The 6939-nt window shown below is 48.2% G+C and overlaps 1 pseudogene across 1 annotated transcript; it reads right to left on the reverse strand.

The window, feature by feature from the left end:
* Positions 1-875: 875 nt before the first annotated feature.
* On the reverse strand, positions 876-3477 carry LOC112305524 (COP9 signalosome complex subunit 7a pseudogene; annotated as a pseudogene). Its single transcript, XR_011651166.1, has 2 exons — positions 3330-3477; positions 876-2620 (listed from the first exon to the last, which is right to left on the reverse strand). The product of XR_011651166.1 is annotated as a COP9 signalosome complex subunit 7a pseudogene (transcript).
* Positions 3478-6939: the final 3462 nt, after the last annotated feature.

A 6939-nucleotide genomic window follows, 5' to 3' on the forward strand; every position in this document is an offset into this window, starting at 1 on the left:
TTTTAATATTATTAAAACTCTGGCTAAGTTTGTCAGATATGCAAAGTAGCTCTCAATGGCTCTGCTCTGCTTCCTTCATTCCCCAAGTGAGAGTTATGGGGTTTTTCTCCATTTTGGGGGACCTTCAGCTCAGCACCCCATTATAATCCCCCCTTTCAGATAAAACCCCTTATAATCTTATAAAGGACAATGGCCAAAGATCTTATTATCTTTTTGTAGCTGCTTCTTGCTGGACATGGCCACTGTCCTACCTACCCTTGGATCCAGGGGTCCCCAAAAGAGTGGTGGGATGTGGTATAGAAGGTGGGTGGCCTTCCCATAAGGGGAAGGACCTTGCAGAGACCAGGTCAGTTGGCTGTTACTGGGGAGAAGCAGGCTTGATGTCCAAAGGCTGGCATTACTGGACAGTTGGCATACTTGTATTCTGGAGGTGACAGATTTGGCAAGAGGGTTAGAAAGCACAGTTAAACCATAACCACTAAGTGACAAAGGCAGGGATTAATTCTTCAATGTCCTGCATTAGGAAAAGAATGGCTTACCTGGAGGATGGTGTGCAAGGCATGCTACACCTGTCCAAAGCCCTTTTGCCCACTATACTTAGCTCGGGCTGGGGGGAATGTTTTAGGATGTCCCCCCTTTCAGATTTCTGGGCCTTTTCTGTCCAAGCCATTAAAGCAGAAAAGGAAAATCAGTTTTCAAATGAAGCCCACAGACTGCCCTGGAACTTCACCAACACAGCCGCTTAGTTCAGCCAAACCGTTGAGTCTTGGGGGCGATGATAAAAATTGGCGCTTTTTTTTTTTGTAGATAGATTTCTCATAGATTTATTTCGGTATTACGTTATATATAAATATATGCATATATGCTCTTTTTTTTTTAATACAATCTATATCCCTTTCCCTTCCCCACAAAACTCACAAAAGGAAGTATAAATTCTTCCAGGATTGCCATCAGGCTTTCCAAGATAGCCAGAGCCAAGAAAGAACCATCTCCTGACATCTCAAGAAACAGTTGTCCTTCTTAGGTTCTGGGGTCACTGTGGCAGCAGTATTCCCAGGACCCAAGGGGAGGTGAGAGGAAAGGACAGGACTGTAGTGTGACCGAATTCTAGGATGAAAGTGTCCAGTGACTCCTAGAATGGCAGACTGGCTCCAAGGACTCTCAGGGTGGGAACAAAGGCGGAAGCCCTATGGCTTTGCAGATGCTGCCCAAACGGGCTGGGGGTAGGGAGCAGGAATTGGGGATTAGTCATGCAGGGGTGGGGTGGTAAGACGAGGACCACATGGGCTCTACTGGAGACACAGCAGCCCCACCTATTTAATGACACAAGGACAGACGCTGGCTCTTAAAAATATAGGAGGGAGAGCATGGAAGGAAGGGTTGGGGGGGACAATGGGACACATAAGGAAGTCACAGAAAACAAAAAGTACCAACAAAAACATGACTTATACTTGCCTTCCCCCTAAAGAAGGTGTGTGTGACCTATGCTTGGGGGTAGGGGAGAGAGAGAGGTGAAAGGTCATGAACCTAAGATTATCAGCTGGCCAGGGGCACAGGAAGGCTCCTTGAGGACTCCTAAGGGTCAGGCAGGCAGCTGGGACCCCCTATCTCCAGGGGAAAAAATGATAGTCCCTTTAGTTCGACTTGGACCAAATCTTGACGCTCCCTCGGAGCCCCTTGCCCTTTGAGGCTTTCTTGCTGGGCTGGCGCTGGTTGGTGCCAGCAGCTGGTTCCCGCAGTTCAGTCAGGTGTTGCTCAGGGGCCTGAGTTGTGGCTGCAGCAGCTGCTGCTGCTGTGGTAACTTTAATGGTTTTTTTAAGGTTGGCAACCTCGCTCTCAATCTGCTGCTTCAGGCCCAGCTCCTTGTGCTGGTTGGCACGGCTCACCTGCTCCTCAATGCCTGACAGCACTACCTCACAGCCCACACACCACTCCTGTAGGGTTCGGGCGATGGCACTGAGGTCCTGGCGCTGGATGTCCCGCCCAATGCTGTAGTCAACCTCCAACCGTTGATCACGCTGGTCCAGGGAGCCACGAAGCACGTCGGCATACACGGCCTCAGTGACAAGGTCTTCCAGCTGCCGCACATTTCGCAAGGCAAGGGCCTCCGGCAACACTGCATATGGGATACATTTGACTTTGGCAGCTAGGGTGACGACAGAGAGGTGCCGAAGCTTATTCTTCTGAGCTTCTGTGAGTGGGGGAAGATTCCGGGCTTCAGCTAAGTAGTCAGCATATGTTCCATAAGCAAACACCGTGAGCAGGTGAAATGTGGAAGCAAAGTCACTCTCAGCCAGCTCTCTAACATTAGGCATATCCAGCAGTTCCCCAAACACGTAGACACCAGGGGCCTCCAGCACCTGGTGGATGAGTGTGGCCAGCGCTGCCCCCTTGGCTGACTTGGCCAGGAGCAGAAATTGCTCCTGGTTCTGCCCTGTGACCTTCACCTCGGCACTCACGGCTGCACTGAGCTGGAGGGACCTGGGCTCAGGATGCCTGGAGCTGCAAGCTTCGTCTTCCAGAGACCCAGGTGGGGCCGCCACTCTGTCACCTCCGGCAGCTGTTTCTAGTCTTTCCTGCCACCTCCCCACAGGGCCACTCTGGCCGCTAAACTCTATGGCTGCCTCAAAAATTGGCTTCTTAAGTGAGGTCTATATTGCAACCAATCACTCAGGTAACAAGGCCATAGGCACATGCCTTATGAAAACAGAAGGAAGAACACACACGTTAATTCACACAACAACCCACAAACCAATCTTTGTGCCTGTGAGACTGTCTTTTGGGAAGACACCCAGTTGCAAGGCATTTGCTGAAATGAATTTTAACAGTGGCAATTTGACAGGTCCTTCGTGCCTGTCTATTGAACATCTTTGATGACGTCACATACCCAATTTTAACTTCTAAGTGAAAATAAACTTTCAAGACAGCTGCACCAGTCCAGTGTCCAACACTGAGCATTGTGATTTTCCTTGAACTGCAATTTTTTTCTTAAGACTACCCTTATTATCATTAAAAGGACTATATTGAGTCCAATTTTAATTTTTCCCATTTGTTTGCATAAACACACCAAGAGCGGTCATGGATCATACATGATTTTTAAGTCTGCTTTGCTGGAATCCACACAAGAAACCTTTAGATTGCCTCTCCGGTCTGCCCGTCAGGGCACAGAAGCTGAGCCACACGCCTGCCACCTGGCTTCACCTGAACCAGTTGTTTCACTCAAGTCCTTCGGGTTTCCTTTGTGCCTGCAGGTTCCTTTTTAAACCATTTTTCAGAGCAGCAACCTTCGTTCCTCCCCTGGAAAGGCTGCCATGAACCGCACAACTGACCCAGGAACCAGGCTTTTGCTTGTGGACGTTCACTAGTTTTGCGGGTCCATCCCAGTTCCTCAGGGCTTCCTGGTGACGTCCAGAACCTAGGCATGCCTCCTTCAGACACAACATCTGAGTTAGAATCTCGGTTGGCAAAAACCACCATTAACCACTGGCTTTATTGGTTTTAAGCGAAGAAACATTATGACTTGACTTACTTCTTCAGAATTCCCAATTCTGGAGGGATCAGGTAGGGAGAAAAATACAAAGTGTGAAAGAAAATCCTTGTCCTTCTAATATTCACTAAGATTGCATTTCCACGTCTTATACTTTCCCTGGTTCGCTTTCCTGAATAGTGTGAAGTTGTAACTTTCCCTGGGAAACCTCAATTGCTTTTCAGAGCAGATACAGAGCAAAATCCAAAACACAGGCAGAGTTCCAGAAGAACGGGACACAGGTAGGGGCGTTCTCTGGCACCAGCGCGTCCACGGGTCTGCTGGCAGGGACATGCCCTTTAAATCTGATTACAGCTACTTTCTTACCCACGCCAGGGCGTCCACTGACCTTCCGGCAGAGAGGGGTCCTTTCAGGCCCCGTCTCTTGACAGAGACACGCTCTTTCTCCTCCGGCCCAAATACTCACCAGCCATGAGTGACCCCCCACCCCCCCGGGTCCCGGGTGGCAAAGGCATGCTCCCCAGCCAGCTACCGGGGACCTTTCCCGGGCTTCAGATGCAGAGGATTTCAATCAGAAACAGAGCAAAATTTAAATCACATTCCTGTAAAATCAGAAAAACAAGTAGTCGAGGTTTTCTTTTCTCCATGTTTGAAACTTTCAATCCTTTCCTTCCTTTTTAAAAAATTTCCACAGACCTTCTACATGTTTTTACCCATTGAGATTTAACTATAATACATTTTCAGCCCTTGTTTTTTCCCACTGGGAAGGATTATACTTAAACTTCGTACCTGGCAGCTTCGTACCTAAGAGCCCTGTCTTTACAGGCACAGGCATCTCGCACTAAAAGTCCCCAGAGTTGCAGGGACATCCTGCAGCTTTCTGAAGCTGAGACCTTGCAAACACCCTATAACTCAGATGGTCACGCTTGGACCCCGGTTCATGGCCTTCAGAACCAGAGCCCTCCCTACAGAACCAGCTGCACAGGGAACCTGAGTGGTGCAGTGCGCCCACCGCAGCAACAACACACAGCCCATAGTCTGAAGGGAACCCTGAGCCCACCACCTGGCCCACTTCCAAGATGGCGGAAGTCTCATGTGACCCACCATCCAAGATGGCAGTGGCCACGTGCCACGTCCAAAATGGCAGCGCACACACACGCTGACTCATCCAAGATGGCAGAGCCCATGCACACACCATCCTCCATGGAGGGGCACCCACGTGACTCACCCTCCATTCTACCCAAAATGGCGTTGCACCCACATGGCTTGCTATCCAATCCTTAACATGCTTGCCGGCTCAATTTACAGAGCCTAGGGTTTCCCTTCTTCCCTAAGCCTGTTCCTTTGCACCATTCTGGCGTTCCTGGTGACTGGCACCTTGAGCTGGGGTGCAGAGCAATTCCCTGAGATGGGAAGTCCCCAGAGCCATGCTCCAGGGTGGGTCTGCCCCAGGTGCCTGGAAAGGAGTCCAGGTTCCTTCAGTCCCATCTGGGCTCAACAAAACTGTAGGTGGCCAGACCGCAGCAACCTGGAAGCAGCATATAACCAAACTATGATTCACAACTCCCTTACTCCAAATCAGTGCTCCGAAACAAATTTTCAGCCAAACCATCTGACCTCTCCAGTCCCTTCCCAGATCAGTTTCTTTTTACCTTCCAGGTGTGTTTAGGGGGCCCACACCCTCAGGAGGGGTGCAGAGACCGGGGAATTTCACAGCCTTCCTCTGCCATTCCTGAGGGGTCTGTCGCAGGCTCAGTCCCACTGCCCGGTGGCACCAGCCACTCTTACAGAGACGCCCCCTCCACCCCTGGGGGGTCGTGTGGAAACTGGAAAAGCTGGTGTCCCCGTTGCCTGTCACCCACCAGACCCAACTAGCAGAGACAGAGATTGAATTTTTATGGGTGCTTTATTCAGATGGCCAGTTTTTTGAGGACAGTGGGTTTGTACCCTAACAGACCAACTTAAAATTCCATTTTAAACCCACCCGTTTTATAAGAAGAAAATTGTAGGTAAAGGGATTGGAATTCAGTGAAAAAGTTTATCAGATAAAAGCTGCTGCAATCCGGGTCCTGGGCGGTGGTCTTTGTCTGTGCCCTGGGCGGTGGGCGTCTCATCCTGGAGGACAATGGCCCAGATACCATCCTGATGGCTTGCCTCAATGGCCCAGATACAATTATAATGGCTTGCCATCAACGACCCTGATACATCCTGATGGCTAGCCCCTCCTCCTGGGCAGAAAGGTGGAACTACTTATGCTTATGCTCTGTCCTCCTGGGCAGAAAGGTGGAACTACTTATGCTTATGTTCTCCCGGAGTCAGGGTGGGTCCTACCTTCAGTTCCTGAAATGGTATCTTTTTGCATACTTTGATTACTAAGTTTATTAGCTACTACCTGAAACTAAACTTTTTCCATCTGAATTCCTCATCTTTCTCCCACTGTAAGTTTAAACTAGCTTATTTCTATGAGATCAGTTTTATATGAAAGTACTTACTTTGTTGTTGAGCAGGAATCTCAGCATTAGTCCATCTGGTAAGGGGTTTGGGGATCCATGTAATTGCAGATCCACGTAAGGGGGGACATTGTAGCAACAACAATTTCTGATAAAGCACAAAACAGTTTCCAGCACAATTGACAAATGTTGCACTCTCTCCAGCTGGGGCTATATTAGTGACTTTTAAGGAAAACATTTCCTTGTCCTTTAGAATTACCACAGGTTCCCAATTATAAATATTGGAGTAGGTTATTTTCTTATTGATATGTCTAAACAAAGTATAATTTCAAAGGCTTTCCAGGGGAGTATGAACACCTATGCAGTGAAAGTCTGTTCAACATAAGTTCCTCCTACAAGACAAAATTCGGAGATGTTCAGACCATTTTCACTAAATACACCCAAATATTTTTAGCTCATTTGAAAGGACAAGTTCTCCATAATATGGGGTTCAACAAAAGTAATATAAAGAATATAAGCTATTGTTTTCAAAGGGTGACTTTCAGGTTTTCTTGTTCCTCCAGTGATTTCTTTACTTTGGTGTGATGAATCCAAGATTTTATTTCTGCCAACTTCACCGTGGTGGGAGTACATCCCAAGGTTCAGTTCGCTTTTGTCCTAGTCAGCTTTCTGGAGGTGCTGTTACCCAAGGCTGGAGTAGCACCTTATCTCCAGGCTCACAGGAATGTAGCAGACCTGCAGGGGAGAGGTCTCTGATACAAGCAAGCTCATTAATTATAGCTAAGGTATGACTTAAATGTTGTATATTTTATCTTCATTCCTTGATCTATATACATGTCTCTCATCCCAGTCATAACCTGAAATGGTTGCCCATACACAATTTGATAAGGACCCAGCTGAATCCCAAGGAGCCACCCTTAACCTGAGCAAGGCAATAGGCAAAACTTGTTCCCAATGAAGATGAGTTTCTTGGCACACCTTGGATATATGGCTATATGGCTA

Source organism: Desmodus rotundus, chromosome 4 (assembly GCF_022682495.2).
Source record: "Desmodus rotundus isolate HL8 chromosome 4, HLdesRot8A.1, whole genome shotgun sequence".
Classification (NCBI taxonomy): domain Eukaryota; kingdom Metazoa; phylum Chordata; class Mammalia; order Chiroptera; family Phyllostomidae; genus Desmodus; species Desmodus rotundus.